Here is a 16,537-nt window from a genome sequence, read left to right on the forward strand (position 1 = left end):
GCCCTCCAGCCAATTTGCAACCCATCTGACTATGCAGCCAACGACGCCACAGTTGCCTAATTTTTTAATGAGAATGGGGTGAGAGACAGTGTTGAAGTTGTTCCTAAAGTCCAGAAAGACTACATCCACTGTGACACCTGTGTCCAAGGATTTTGTGACCTGGTTGTAGAAGGCCACCAGGCTTGTCTGACAGGACCTGCTTCGAATGAACCCATGTTGGTTCCCCTTAAGCATAATCTCCACTGCTGGTCTCTCACAGATGTGCTCCTGGATAATTTTCTCAAAGAGCTTCCCCAGGACTGAAGTAAGACTAACGAGCCTATAGTTTCCTGGATCTTCCTTCCTCCCATTTTTGAAAATGGGGACCACATTGGCCCTTTTCCAGTCCTCTGGTACCTCGCCAGAGCACCATGAGTGCTCATGAAGCTGTGTCAGGGGTCCTGCAATGACCTCTGCCAATTCCCTCAGCACTCTGGGGTGGAGATCATCAGGACCTGCTGATTTGAACATGTCTAGTCCCACCAGAAGTTCCCTGACTAGGTTCTTACTGACCCTGGGTCTGGTTGTGCCTACTCTGGGTCCGTCCAGGATCCCAGTGAGGGGGATGACCCAGTCCCTGCTCAGAAAAATGAAGGCAAAGAAATTGTTAAAGAGGTTAACTTTGTTGTCTGGTGTAACCACCAGTTTCCAAGCATTTATTGCAGAGGCCCCACGTTATGCGGTACCTTCTTTTTACCCTCTATGTATTTAAAGAAGGACTTCTTGTTATCCTTGATCTGGGTTGCTAGTCCCAGTTCCGTCTCTGCCTTAGCCTTCCTAACAGCCCCCCTACAATATCGGGCAATGGAGGTATAATCCTCCTTGGTAATGGCCCCTCCCTTCTATTGAGCGTATGCCTCCTTTTTAGCTTTGAGACATTCCTAGATGCTTTTGGTGAGCCATGGGGTCTTTTGAACACTCTTGCCCTCTTTGATCCGTGTTGGGCTTGTCACCCTTTGGGCTTGGAGGATTGTCTCCTTAAAGAACAACCACTCTTCTTGGACTCCCAACTCCCCTCCCCTCTGGGACCTCAGTGCCTCCATGACTATTCTCCTTACCTCATTGAAATCTGCCCCCCTGAAGTCCAGAGCTGCTGCCTTGCTGCAGGCCTTTGACACCCTGCACTGGATGGTGAATTCCAGTAGGCAATGATTGCTATTGCCCAGTTGGTTGAGAACCCGCAGTCCCCTCACCTGTGGCCAGGACCAGGTCCAACAAGGCATCTCCCCTGGTGGGACTGTGAACCTCCTGGGTTAGATGGAGATCCTGTAACTTGGCTAGGAACCTATGTGAGTGGTTAGATCTGGCTGACTGCTCTTCCCAGCAGATGTCCAGATAGTTTAGGTCACCCATGATGACCATGTCCCTTGACTTAACTGCCTCCACGAGCTTACCTGAGAATTCCCGGTCCAGCTCTTCCCCCTGGTTGGGTGGCCTGTAGTAGACCCCCACCATTAAGTCCCTTCCCCCTGACCCCCTTGTATTCTGACTCAGAACACTTCAGTCTTCTCCTCCTCTGACCCAGTGCTATTTGCTGAGGATGTGTATTGCTCTTTGATGTAGAGTGCCACACCCCAAACTTTCCTTCATGTTCTATCCCTCCTGTACATCCTATAGCCCTTGATGTTTACCACCCAGTCGTGCATTGGATCCCACCAAGTTTCAGTGAGCCCCACTATGTCTCGGTTTGTGTTAGTTAGCAGGAGGGCAAGTTCCTCCTGCTTTTGTCACGCTGCAGTGGCTGAAAAGTCTAATATTTATTTTGATTTCAGAAAAGACCCAAGAGAGTCATCTCTCCAGCACTGTAGGTCAGGCTTTCTCAGGGGGGTTTAGATAGTGATGGAGGCCTGAATCGTCTGTCTGACTTCTTTATTTTAAACCTTGGAAATAAGAAAATGCAAATTGTTGCGCAGGATGTTCTGTAAATTCTGTGTGCTTGCTTTGACTCCAGATACAATTAATCTCTTAGTTAGTCTATAAGGTGCAACTTTACCTTCTAGACTTTAGACTGACACAGCTAACTTCCTCTTTCCAGATACGATCTCTCCCATAAATCCAGCAGGAACTGTAAAGGACTTTCTCTGAAGTGACCCTTCTTGGCCAATGAGACTGCTCTACTGTCTGGACAGGCATCAGTTCCTTCTTTGTTGTAGCTGCTTCTTTGCATTTTCTTTTCTGGTATTGCTCTTCCTGCTTGTGCCCCACCACTGTATAGCTGTCAGAGCAGTAGTAGCCTGTGCTAGGACTTTTCTTGAGGGTGTAGTGATCAATGAACACAGGCATACCTGAATGAGAAGAACTAGAAAATGAACTCTGTTGCGGAGCAGTAGGGAACCTCTACAGGCCCTTGGCCTCCCTAATTAACTAGCTAATTAACCAAGAGACCATCTCCCAACTATCAATTTCCTCAGTCACCTTAGTTAGGGATCATCTTTACATTACAACTTTTATCACCACAACAGGGAGATGAGGGGTTTAGAGTAGAGGGACAGGGTTTTCAAGGGGAATAACCTATGTTGTTATACCATCTCTCAGAATCCATAAGTCTGCTTCATTGAGGTCTGAGTTATAACCTATCGATGTTATATAATACACGCCTCTGGACTCTGTAACTGGTTGAAACTGGCTCATACAGGACCCTCTATTTTTGTTAGCATCTGTGTTGCATGGGCTATTTCATGTACATTGGACATCCTTGATACAGTAGTGGGTTTAGATAGCTGATTAGGTACACCTTAGGTACACTTACATTCAGCACAAATTTGCCTACACAGTTCGTTGTTCTCATGGACTTAGTACCCTGTCTCATGTGTCTGAGCAGGAATGTTGATAGCCTCAGTTTTAGAGTGATCTACCTCTATGCTTCTCTGGGTTAACTTGTCTCTCAGACACAAATCTACACAGAATCTATACATTTTGTTTTCTTAGCTGTAGCCTGGCAGCTCAGGCTCTTTCCAAAGGTGCTTGTAGTCTCTCATCATGTCATTCTATTTTTTTATTATCAGAACAAAAACTGTCATTTGTATAAATTTTCACATGGTCTGCTTCCTGAACAAATCTGTTATATTTTCTTGTGAAGCACCTTGGGTACTGAACACAGCCCAAATGGCAGCTTGAGGAAACAGTCTTCCAACGGGACTGCAGAATGTATGCAAACATGGACTTTGTTTTTCTTAGGGCATTTGCCAGAACTCTGCTGAAGCATCACACAGAAAAATATCTAGCACCAATCCTCAAGAAATTTCTTCCCTTGTAGGTAGTGGGGAATGTTCCTTTTTATATAATCATCAAATTCTTTTGGGTGTATATATAAACAAAAAGTTCTGACATTTTTTTTTCTACAATGATTAGTGAAATGTACACATTTCCAAAGCAATGGGCTTATCCAGCTCCTCCTTTAGCTTCTGTCTTAGGACAAGATAAACTTTCCTTGGGGCATAGAGTATGCATGGAGAGTTTTCTGATCCCCTTAAACTCTTTCTTGATTGTGTTCATCCTCTGCACCTCCAATGAGTGTACCATTTTGATGAGACATAAGGCTTGACATACGTATAGCCCAACGATAGGTATTTCTTGGGGGGTACAAATGGTACCTTTCCTATTTGTTATTTCCTCATACCTTTAATTCATGTACTCCCTCACTGGGGACAAACCCACCCTGGTATGTAAGTTTCACCTGTGGCCTTTGCCTTTAGTACCAGCCCTTCAATTTCTGGCACCGCATCAGATTGTGCACCTGTACCCAACTTAAGACTAATAAACATTATATCTACTTCCAAGCTGATAATACACCTGTCTTTCGGCACAATATTGTTCACTTTTCCTACAAGTGATTTCTCTGAGCAAATGAAGGTGACCTTTGTCCATCACCTTTGTCCATGCTAGGAGTACTTTGCTAGTGCTTGCAAAGTCTTGCAAAGCGATGCAACACTTTACCGTTCTTGCATCTTTCTATAGATGCTGGGCATTGTCTTGGCTTTTGTTGCTTGCTATGGCATGGGCAGCTCTATGTAGGCTCTGGCTTTGAGTTTCAATGGGTTTTCTTTGCAGTATTTTACATTCCTATATTGTCAACAACATGAAAGTACTCTCCTTAAACTTCAGTCAGCCTGGGCTATGTATTTTGCTTGACAAATTCTAGTTGCTCTGCCAAGAGTTAATTGTGAGGCTTCCAATAGTAGTAGTGTTTTGTTCCAGATCCCAGTATTGATTGGCTTCTCACATACTCAGCTCCATGAACATGCAAGATTATGACTGATGAAGAGCCAAACTCTTCTATGATTTCATCTTCTTTTAGTATACTTTCAGCCAAATTCCATTCCCTCTGTTAGGCACATCAATGCACTTCTATTCCACCCTGCATGTTAATTTAGCTAGCTAGGCAGTTAAAAAAAATAGCTGTACAGTTTTAACCAGAATGACAATTGCACATTTGTGGGTTATATAAAATAATGTGCTAAAAGTTGGTTGGGCCATCGCCTGGGTGGCCCACCCCATTCCGCAACCTATGGTAGGAACTTCCATCTTACTATTAAGACTGATCTAACTATTCACAGATCTAATGCATGTATAGACACACCCACTAATCAGCAAGGCGGAAGATAACCCACCTACCTTTTGAATTAACAATGTTCTAGGGACTACAGCAAGGCAGAACAGGATCACATTTAAGCAGCTAAATCCAGTTATCAGTGGAATAGTATCTGTCCTTTTCTTTAAAGATTTATTGTTCAGAAATTTCATTTTTATGTGGAGTGCAATTTCTGTAGGAGAGCTTCATAGTTAGATTTCTCTGCCTGAGTTAACTGAAAACGATAAAAATAGCAAATGCTTCAGTTCCAGCTATTGTAAGAAACAAGGCTATCTTCTGGATGTCTTCTTTTCTCCTGACATCCGGTGTTTGCAGAGACAAAGTGTGGCACTGCTTAAACCTTTTCCTAATGTCCTCAACATTACCAGAAACTGTCATATCTGATGGGGCTTTTAACTGCTTCATTCTTCAACTTAGTTCAGTTTACTCCTGCCATGATGTGCTGTTTGGAAATCACTCAGAGCCAAGGAACCTGGCAGATCTCTTCTTCATTCAGTATTCAAAGTCTAACTGGCTGCATCTACATGAGATGCTTTTCTGAGCAGTAGCATAGTTTACTGCACAGTAAGCATGCACATCTACATGTGCACATGCTTACTGTGCAGTAAACTTCACTAATCATGAGTAAATTTGCTATCTGCAAATGCCAGTAGCAAATTTACTTTTGATTAGTTACTTTGCAGTAGCACTTGTAGATGCCTGACCAGAAGCTAATTTGCTCTTGGTTAGCTGGCCAGCAGGGGGCAGGAGATTGCTCCCTGCCCCTGGGAGCTGCCTGCTGCTGGGGTGCGCTCCACCACTGGAGCCTGGGTGAGGACTATGTCCTCCAGCCCTGGCAGCAGGGAGCCCCAAGCCCCCTGCTCTGAGACTGCAATCGGTAGGTGGGCCTGGGATATCCCTCTCTCCCAGAACCAGCTCTGCAGTTGTGGGGCTGGCACTGGGAGATCCTTATCTCCCAGCCCAATCTCCATAGTCACGGGGCTCAGGGTGGGAAATAAGGATTTCCCAGTGCTGGTCCCACAGCTGTAGAGCTGGTACTGGGAGCTCCCTGATGGCCAGGGCTGGGGAGCCAGTTCCCTGTTCAGCTCTGTGATCATCATGAGTAAACTATTCACAGATCAAATGCATGTACAGACGCACCCACTAATCAGCATTGCATAAAACCATCCTCATATAGCAACTAATTCAAATGGCTCATGTGAGAGGCTCTTTAAAATTACAAATACCTATATAGTCTGAAGCAGGGGCATGGCTGTGGAAGGGTTCCCCTCAAATACCTATAATCTCTTCTAAGCCCATATTTTCCCAGTCCTGCTCCTCCTAATTTTTTATAGCCTTCCAAGCTGTTAACCACTCTCCATTTTCACTTTTCCCAGATCTGTGCAGAGATCCAAATTCACTGAATTGCCTTAAGGTTACAATCAGTATGGGTGCCTATACACTGATCAGGGAACCTGCTCTGATGCTCTGTAATTCCAGTGCATTGGAGCAGACTCGATTCATCAAGTCTGCTGGAATGCAGCAATTACCACACTCCAGCATCCTTCTGTGTCTCATGTTTCAGTGTCTTCACAGAACTTCAAAATGGTGGCGGGCTTTAGATAACATGCTTCTGCTGCTATTTTGAAGTGTGGTGATGCTGATACACAAGATGCTTTGGGCACTTAATTATAGTGGCTCTCAGAGCCACTCTGATTAAAGCACCCTCTTCCCCCCCACTCCCAGGGCACATGTATAAATGCTCTATAACTGTATCTAATCCCCATTCCAATGTTCCATTTATAACTATCATTTAATAACCATAAACAGTTATTACATAATCCATGTATGAAAATGGGGCCCCAAACTCAGTGGCAAAAAAAAAAAAATACAGCTTGACTGATAACAGTTTTGAGAGAGAGAGAGAGTTGTTGTTCTAGGTATCTTGGAAATAATCTTTTAAGTAAGTTTTATTAAACATTACAAAAAAGCCTCTTACACCCATTATTTGTAATCTGATGCCATTCCTCACAGACACATGAACCACATGAATAGTGTGATTAATGGAATATACACTAATTCATTATTAATTGTGAATGCTCCCCTCCCCAACACATTGAGTCAGTAAACATGGTGAGAGATGAAGACTGTCCACTGTCTTATGAAGAAGATCGACATATGTGGATTGTGGTTGGAGGGTAGTAGGTAGAAGAAGTTGTTTGGGTGACCTCAATAGTGATGTGAAGCTGAAGACTAAATGGCTTAATTGCTGAATTCCTTAATGTTTATGGTTTACATTAATAAGATATACACTCTACTAGCCTTAACTTCAAACAAACAATGATATTTTAATATGAAACCAAATTAAAATAAAAAAACAAACTGGAGCTTCTCATACAGTCTTACATACGATAAAGTATTGATGTAATACATTTAACTGAGCATATAACAAATGCATGAAATGTTTTCCATAGGCATCTGGTACCATAGTAGGTGGTTTAAAACATTAATTAAAAACATCATCACAAACTAGAAGTCATTTAGGAAAGACTGAAATGACTGACATTTATCATCTGAACCCATTGAACTAGAGTGGCCAGCTGTAAAAGTGCGAGGGGGTGTGGGGAAGTGATGCCCCGTGGGATGTCTGGGGGACCAACCAGATCTGTCACAGAATGGCTGGTGTTTACACATAAAACTGAACTGGTTTACAGTGACCAGTTCAAAATAGTACTTGATTGTCCAGGTATACTTTTGAAACTTTCCAGATGACTTTAAACTAGTTTAACAGACTTGCATGTCTGCCTACTTTAGATTTAAACTGCATTTAAATTATTGTAAATGTCTGTTTCTGTCCTTTGAAATTTGTTTCCTCAAAAACCCTTATAAGATTCACTTAAAATCCTGGTTTTGAGAAATGTTCCTGTCAGTTAACATGTCTGTTAAAACATTTATGGGCCATGAACCCAAGACCAGTGTGAATACTGTCCCAATTCACTGTGTGTATTTCTGGATACCTCTTTTCTCAGTGTTCACCTTGTTAATGCATTTAGATAATCAAATGGCTACTCCTGGTTTCTGATCCTGAGTTAGGTCATCTCTAACAGATCAGTGGACAGAGGCCCTAGTTCAAGAAGCACTTAAACACATGGCTAAAGCAGATACGGAGCAGGGAGTCCTTCTTGAGCTGACCAAAGAAAGCTAAACATATGCAGCTCAAATAGCTTGCTTCTGGAATCCTCTGCAGTTGCTGTCTGTCTGCAGGTTATGCTGTGAGAAGAGATGCTGGTGTTGATTTCTACATCATCTTCTCTTGTCTCGTATCTGAACTTCTACACAGGCATATATCTCAGAGGGCACATCTAGAAATGCATATTAATGCAAAGCAATAAACTCCTGTGCTTATCACACGAGTTTATTGCTCCAGGCACACCGTTTGCACATGTGCATGGAACTGCAGCCAGAGCAGCCCCAGCTAGTAGGGGACCCAGGGGTCAGCTTGCCAGTCTGGGGCTGCTCCCCCCAGCTCAACATGCTGCAGAGGGGCTGGCTGGGGCATGAAGGTGCTTCAGCACATGGCCAGCCAGCAGGCAGCCCCCACACTGAAGCATTCTCATGCCCTAGTCAGCTGGGGCAGCATCTGTATGTACTCTGTTGTAGAGTAAAAAACTCTGCAGCAGGATGGTCCTTGTATTTACAAGGACCATCCTGCTGCAGAATAAATTAGTTTACTCCAGCCTAACAGGGGTGCAGGTGTAGACACATGACATTTACTGTGCAGCTAATTAGTCTAGTGCCCAGTAAATGTCTTGTGTAGATGCGCCCAGAGAATTCTTAGTTGTGGGTACAGCTGGAGCACAGCTGGATGCTCTTGCATATGTAGAGTCAGATTCTCTGCTGGTGTAAATCTGAATATACACCCTCCAAGGATGAGGACCATAGGCCAATAATTATTAGACAATCTCTGGCAGTATAAGGACAGTCTGTATGTCTAGAACTATTTTTTTTTCTGTTCTGAAATGAGTTTGCTGGCATCAAAATGGACTGTCATTAAAATAAAATAATTGTGAGGATCATGTAATACAAAAGTTTCCAGAGGGATGGGTGTTTTCTTTTTGTCAATGATCACAAGTATCTTATGGGATTTTATCTGCTTGGAAATTACTATTTTGCAAATGAAGTGAAAATGTTCTTAAGGTTTTTAAATATACAAAGCTGAAATCATTCTAGGGACATGTGATAATCCACACATTTATAAGCAGATGCTGTCTGTCTTGGAGGTTCAATGTTGTTAAAATAACATTGGCTTACATTGAGTTAGCTTTCATAACAACTGTTATGGGAATGAATATAAGCTAAGTGATTTTGTGTTGCTTGCCTTTGAGGTGCATTCAGAACTCTTATGGCAAGAAGCTATTCTCACCACTGAGGTGTTAGATTTGGCTCCATGGTTAATATGTGGCCCAGTGCCATTTTTGTGGGGTCCTGGCTGGGATGCCATGTAACAGGAAGTGTGAAAGGTATTGAGTTACTTGTGTCTGTTCACAGAACCTCGGCTGGATTTAGCTGGGAAATCACCTCATTAGCTGAATTAAGCAAAACCCCCTTGTGGATTAAAGTTTATTGCAAAATTAAAACTTTGTTTGGAGAAACCACTTGAACATATGTATACATACTCGCCCTGGGTCATGGCTTTTGAAGCCTGGATTAACCTTGTTGGTTTTTCTCATTATCAGATGCAGCACTGAACAAAAGAAATGTCAATTACAGAAGTGATGGCAGAACTTTTCCTAACCTTCCTCCTTTACTGAATATTCAGTAGTTCTACAAAGTAATGCATGTGGTAAACCTTAGAAATCTGGACATAAGTTTTGGAAAATTATATTTGTAAACACACGAAAAAAAATGTAAACTCAGGATTTTTTTTGGCTGAAGTAGTAGAAGATGGAAATGTGACTTACTAATTGATTTTAAATTAGTTTTTTTCCCCCTGACTGTGATTTAAATACCTATGTTGTATGTACCCATTCATTTGTAGATATTTTCTTCTGAAATCAGTTGTACTTCAGTATAATAGATTTGACCACTGATGGAGCAGGAATTTTTTGCCATTTGATTTCCATTATGAGCTATCTGTGATTCACGTTGCAAAACATGCCTATTGTGGAAATGGCAAAGTTGTAAATGTGCAAGATGGAGCCGAAATTCTACTGGTAGAAGGTTTTCTGTTTAGTCACTCTACTTGCATTCACTTAGGCATCAGGCCTGCTAACGTGAACATGTGGTATCACTTGATGTTCCACTGTCTGTTCTTATATGAGTTGTAGATAATTAATACAGGAAGCTTTTGACTCTGTTGAAATCCCTGCTATCCCTTAGTAGCCAGGGGTATCCCTAAAAGCTTTACTGTGTGACATCATCTCTGGAAATCCTACCTAAGGAATAATGATCCTAGTGTGCAAAGCACTTCTGTAGCACCTTATATGATCAAAGTGTGGCACAAACATTAACTAATTAATCCTCAGAATCCCCTGTTGTTATCTCCAGTTTAGAGATGGTGAAACTGAAGCTCAGAGACATTTGATACTGGAGGAAGGCTGTGCTTCCTCAAATTTCCTGTGAAAGAATGTCCCAGAGTTATCTGATCAGTGTTTTGAATGCTGAAACATCATATCTGGCAATCTCTTCTTCTGTGGTAACACTTTGGATGATATAAAATATTCACCCATATTCATTTGGAAGAGCTAAAGCCAGTGAAACCACATCCTCAGACTCAAACTGGAAGTGCCTATATTTTTACATATTATCTCATTTTATTTGCATTATTTGTGGCTGTGCATAGAAGTTATTGCTTGCTTAATAAGCAATTTTCACCCCATAAGAAGCTAATATTCCTGAACAGCTTTAACTCAGTACCTGGCAGGATCAAGACTAATATAGGCATAACGGTTCAGTGCATTTTAAAAGAAGATTTTAAATTGCTATTGACATTGCATTATATTGTCACTTGTGACCACACTGCTAAAAAATGATTGACTTGTGATTCTGAAAGTATCAAAGCCCAATGGAAGAGTGTCCTGTGATTCATAAATGCTTAAAAACCTAGAAGAGCTGAAATGATTGCTATTTAAAATTGAACATTTCATTTATTAGCAATATCAATACAGTATATGCCATGCTATAAAGTAATGATAATTTATAGCATGGCTTAGAGGACCCTGACATAAGACCTGATAATCTAAATAGATGAGAAAGGGAAAATAAGGGACGAAAGTAAGTATAGAATCCTAGAAAACAGGGCTGGAAGGGACCTCAGAAGGCAGGATCATCCCTGTCCGAACCATCCCAGCCAAGCGTTTGTCTAGCCTGTTCTTTAAAAACTTGCAAAAATGGAAATTTTACAACCTGTCAGGGGCTGGCAATGTAGGCACCATGAAGCAGATCTGGCTCATGGAGCCATTTTAGCAGGTACATGGAAATCGGGGACTTCTATGGCATTTCAGCAGCTGAGAGCTTTGCCCAAGCAATTGGGAGAAGTGGTGGCAAACAAGCACTGTGGAGGTATTGGCTTTTGTGGTGTGGGCTGGGTTGGAAATAGCCCACACCCAGAGCTACGTTTTGTGAAAGCATTTGCCTGCTGTATTATGTTGCCAACTTTTGTTCTGGGGTAAGCTATTCTAGTACTTAACTACTTTCCTATTTGGAAAGGTATCTCTTGTATATCCCTGGCACAGCTACACATGCATATTAATGCACTGCAATGCACTCTGGTGCTTATCACACTGGAGTTTATTGCTCCTGGGCACCACGTTTACATGTGAGCCTGGAACTCAGCATGTTGAGCTGAGTCGGAGCAGCTCCAGCTGCCAGGGAACCCAGTGAGTCAGCCTGCCAGCCCAGGGCTGTCCCTCCCTGGTTCAACATGCTGCAGAGGGGCTAGCTTGGGCACAAGGATGTTTCAACATGGGGTTAACAACCAGGCAGCCCTAGCACTAATTTAGTTTAGTTTAGTCCAGCTTAATATGGGAGCAGGTGTAGACATGCAAAGTTTACCGTGCAGCTAATTTGTCTATTGTGTAGTAAATGGCTTGTGGAGATGTGCCCCCCTTGCTGTAACTTAAGACTCTTACTACTTGTCCTGTCCCCTGTGGACACAGAGAGTAGTTTATAATCATCCTTTATGCTTTTGAAAAACATCAGCTTCTCTTCTCCAGGCTAAATAATTCCAGTTCTTCTATGTTTTCTAGACCTCTAATCATTTTTGTTGCTCTTTTCTGGACTCTTTTTTCATATTTTTATATATTATCTTATGTAAACAATACAAGCTGGGTAAAATTTTTTTAGTCAAGTATTATATTTGCTGGGAAAAAAAAGCAGTTGCAGGCCAACTGAAACTATTGGTGAATTCTTGTGAAATTATTCAGCAAGTGCCCCTGAAAGAGTCACATTTACATCATTTCAGCCAAAAAGGAGGGGAAAAAAATGTTCCTGCTATATCAGGACATTGGCAGCACCTTTGTCTGCTCTGTTTTTACCTCTAGCGTGGTATAGGGTGTTCTCCACAGAGGTGTAGAAAGCAAATTGAGTGCCGGGGCTTGGGGAGTGGGGTACTCAGGGGTGCGCGAGGCACCATTCCACTTACCCCCCTTGCCCCACCTGCCCCTAGATACATCATATGGTGTGGCGCTGTGCTGCCTGGCCCCTGTGACTGGACAACTGAAGAAGAGAGCTTCCTGCCCTGCTGCAAGCTTCCTGGGGTGCGGAGAGGAGCAATCCCAGAATCCTGCCCCTGCCAGTAATCTTTCCAGCAGTGGAGGAAGCCCTGCTCTTCCCCTTTTTCTGGCCACAGGTTGTGGGCAGCACAGTACCACACCAAGCAGTATGTCTGGGGGGAAGGGAGAACAATTCCACTTGCCACACTCACCCACCGCGCCACCTAGGTACACTCCTTGGTGCATCGCTGAGCTGTGCAGCACCTGGGGTCTGGCATGGGCAAAGACTTCTGGCAAGGTGAGTGCCTGATGCCCCCTCCCAGTTTGCACCTGGGGTGGATGCCTGCTCCTCCCACATGCCCACACTGAGTTACTCTATTCCAGGAATTGGCAGTGTTTTGGGCCACTGCACCAAAAAACACCAGCAACCTTGACTTGTAAGATGCTGGCATGCCAGGGGCAGATGGTAAGGAAGCCATGAGAGGCCTGATTGTTGTTGTGGCAGTGTAGCCCCAGTCCCTTCCCTGCTGTCTGCCCCAAGACGCACGTGCCAAGCAAAATGCCTTCACTTGCCATGCTCTGGCACCTGTGCCGGGAGTTGCCTACCCCTGCACTACTGGCTATCAGTGTGTAGCGTAGCATGCATTGTAGTCATACATACAGGTTTGACATGACAATTATAATGGCTGCCTCCAGTCCTATAGTTCTGTGTTTGGACTTTTCATTTTTGAAAGCAAGCTTACTTTGAAACAGTCACAGATTTCTTTTAAAAAGGGTAAAAAAACCCACCTTCCCAAAGTAGAACTACTTCTGTCAACCCAAGGAGATATTTCACTTCTGCTTTGGTAATAAAATGGAAAACATTCACTGTAAGTTGACTCCCAGTGATTATTATTTTGATGTTCTTATTTAGCAAGGGAACCAAACAAAATAATTCTTCACATGTTTTATAGATATGGAACTAAAAGACAGTGAAAGTGACTTGTCTAAGTCACATGGGAAGTCTGTGGTATAACTGGGAACTGAAGCTAGAGTCCAGACTACTAGTACAGTAATACAGTGCCTTAACCACAAAATAAATAACAGTGAAGTAACTTTTTTATTGAAAGCTGGTTGGGGTCCTCATACTTTAAGTATCAAAAATATTAATTTTCAGCCAGATGGCAGTCCGTAACCGTAGGCTTAGAAATACCAAATTCAATGAGAACTATATGCTTTATATAGTTTATTGCTGAAAATTGCTAGTTACTATAAGAACTGTCTGACTACTAGAACTGCAGAAACTAGGTTTTATAGCATGCTCATTATTGCCTGGGAGGAAGAGTAACTGAAACATTGCCCCAGACTTAAACAGCTCCATTATACTGGAGGGTGGTAATTGTCTTTAACGATTATGATCATCTTTTGAAGTCTGTAATGGGAACGGCACCCACATTTGCTTTAAAATGTCACCTAATACATCATATTACTTTGGCAGGAAGTGACATCAGTTCAGAATGATGAGGCTTTAATTGTATCCATTATTTAGTGCATTATATTGTTATGGGGAAGGTCTGCACACCGGAGGGAGATATCTCTTGAAGGAAAATAAAGGAAGACAGAACAACTGATTGGTTACTATTATCAGACACTAATGGGTGTCACGTTGATAAGGTGGTAACCAGATAGCATGTAGAATGGGTTTTAGTGCTAAGTACTCCACCATGTGATGCATCATTACTGCTCTTGGATGCCCTGCTCCATAAATGTTTAATTAGCTTACAGTCCTTCATAGAACATTTCACTTGTCTTTGCTTGCTTTTTTCTTGCCCTGTTTGGGTCTTGAGCTGAAATGGACACCATATGTGTGACCAGGTAGAGATACTCTAGTTTTACCGTCCAGTGCATCTTCCCCTTGAGTAGGGAAAAGACCCAAGTGCAACTTATCCTTTCAGGGATGAACTGTGCAGGGAGGGAGAACAGTCCCTGCTGTGATGGCAAAATACTATTTCTGCAGGACACTGCCAGCCAGCTTTAACGTTGTTTTGTGGTGATCCAAGTGGAGAAGGGACACAACAGGGGTGTCTACATGTTGCTTTATGGCAATGTAGCCAAGTGGTACATCACTGTATGGTACACTATGGTGATGTAGTGATCACATGGGTCTACATGTGGTCACCAGCTCTGTCACCGTAGCGGTGCGCTCCCCCAGTATAGCATGCTACTGCAGTGATATAGTGGCAAAATCTAACCGTGCCGCGCGCACAGTGCAGCAACCACCCATATTGCACTGTGCTTTAGTACTTCCAGACGGAAGCACTAGGGCACGGTGCTGTAGCAATATCGCTGTATGACAACATGTAGATGCGCCCAAAGTGTCCTCAGATTAATTGCATCAGCACAAGAGGGGCTCTTTCTCTCTTCTATGATGTTCTTGCAGAGCACTGCAGGGGTATTTTGTTCTGGGCTGGAGAGAGTGCAGGCCAGAGAAGGACGAGGCTCAGCTGGGATACTCTTACCAAAAGCCTCACTGAGGTCGTGACAGCTGGAGGGTGCAAGGCAGAGCAGTCCCCTGGGAGCCACCTGGTCCGTGCTACTGGCAGGCCACTCTCTCTGTGCTAGCCCTAGCATGGGTGTAGGGATAAATATCCCTGCATGAACCAAATCACGGAAGATGCTGAGGTCCCACAATTTGTATTTCCTACAAAATGGAGCTGTGTGTACTCGGACCTCTCGGGACTAGGCCATTTTAGAGCAATGTGGTGTAAGAAGCCTGGACTACCCTGTTTGAGAGGCATACCATCCATTCTTGTGGGAAAGAGGAAGCAGTAGTTGAAAAAGACCCAACCCTCCTCCATATCCCCGTTTCCTTCAGATGTAACTGCAATAGGCTGTCTTTTTTATTTTGTTCATAACACGAAGTGAAGGAAACCCCCTTTGATCTCTTCATTTAAAATCCTGGCTGTGGGGAGCCCTTTTTGTGTTGGTTGGTTTTGACTAAGTTCCAAAACAGGCAGCTACGCTTGAATTCCTTCACCCTGGGGAACTGGCTTCAGTGAGCTCTCACAGGAGGAAATAGCTTTGTGTCATGGAGACAGTCATGTTGTTCATACCAGGTTTCCATCCCCCCCGTAATAATTTATTTCAAGGCATTCATTCAGTGAGGGCACTGAAGGGGTTTCTGTTACCTCAGGCTTGTATTGCCACTCGTAGAACAGATTTTCCTGATTTTTCCCCTCGCTACACAGGTTCATCATCATTCCTTCCTCTCCAAATAAATGAATCCCTGGAGGGCTCATCGAGGATGATATCCATGTTTTCCTCTTTGGAATGGCCTCTTTTGCAGTCTGAAGCAGACACTCAGTATCACTTCTGTATTTCCCTCTGAAAACATCTGAGTCACATTTGTGTGAGCAATGGGACATCACAGAGAGCAAATGACATGTCTGGGACAAGTGAACTCACCATCCCAGCCTGTCAGACCAATGTTTTTAAATTTAAATAAATGCCACATTTACCTTTTTAGCTTTTAAGAATCTGTCTGAGCATGAGGAAACCAACTTCTTGCAAGCTCTCATGCTGCTGCGATGCTTTTAATGATGTTACTGGAGGAACTGCGGTTCAAGAAAAGAAGACAGCCACCTTAACAATGGGCCAGTGGTAACAAGCATAACGAAACAGTTCTGAGCCATGCCGTCCAGCACGGCCTGCTGCCCCTGGCACGATGCAGGCCAACGCTGGAGTCTGGATGCCAGGGGGAGGAGGTGAAGGGATAAGAGTAAGGTTTGCAATGTCAAATTTCCCCATTTCTGTATGCTTGTGAACCTGCTTTTGGAGATTGCATTAAGAAATATTTACCAGATAGTTTTAATTGTTTGAATCCATAGTGCATTTTTACTTCTTTGTTTTTGTTGTTTTTACCATAGAGATGACAAACATTTTCATAGACCAGGACCCCATTGTGCTAGGGGCTGTATAACAATAGAAGAGGAATGTGGCCCCTTATCCAGAGGGATACAGTCTGTACATTATTGTTGGTGTCACATTTTTCCCCGATTAAAATTAAACACCACTATATCTCTCTCTATATATATTAGTGGTGTTTCATTTAAATCAGGGAAAAATGTGGATATGGGGTTTGTGGAGGCCTGTGAGTATGTGGGGGGAGGGTGACTGGGGAGAGTTGTGGCATGTGTGGTGGGGCAGGGTTTGCCCACAGCACCCCCCATGGCAGGCA

Source organism: Gavialis gangeticus, unplaced genomic scaffold, assembly GCF_001723915.1.
Source record: "Gavialis gangeticus isolate Ggan-Ray unplaced genomic scaffold, GavGan_comp1, whole genome shotgun sequence".
In the NCBI taxonomy this organism is placed as follows: Eukaryota; Metazoa; Chordata; order Crocodylia; family Gavialidae; genus Gavialis; species Gavialis gangeticus.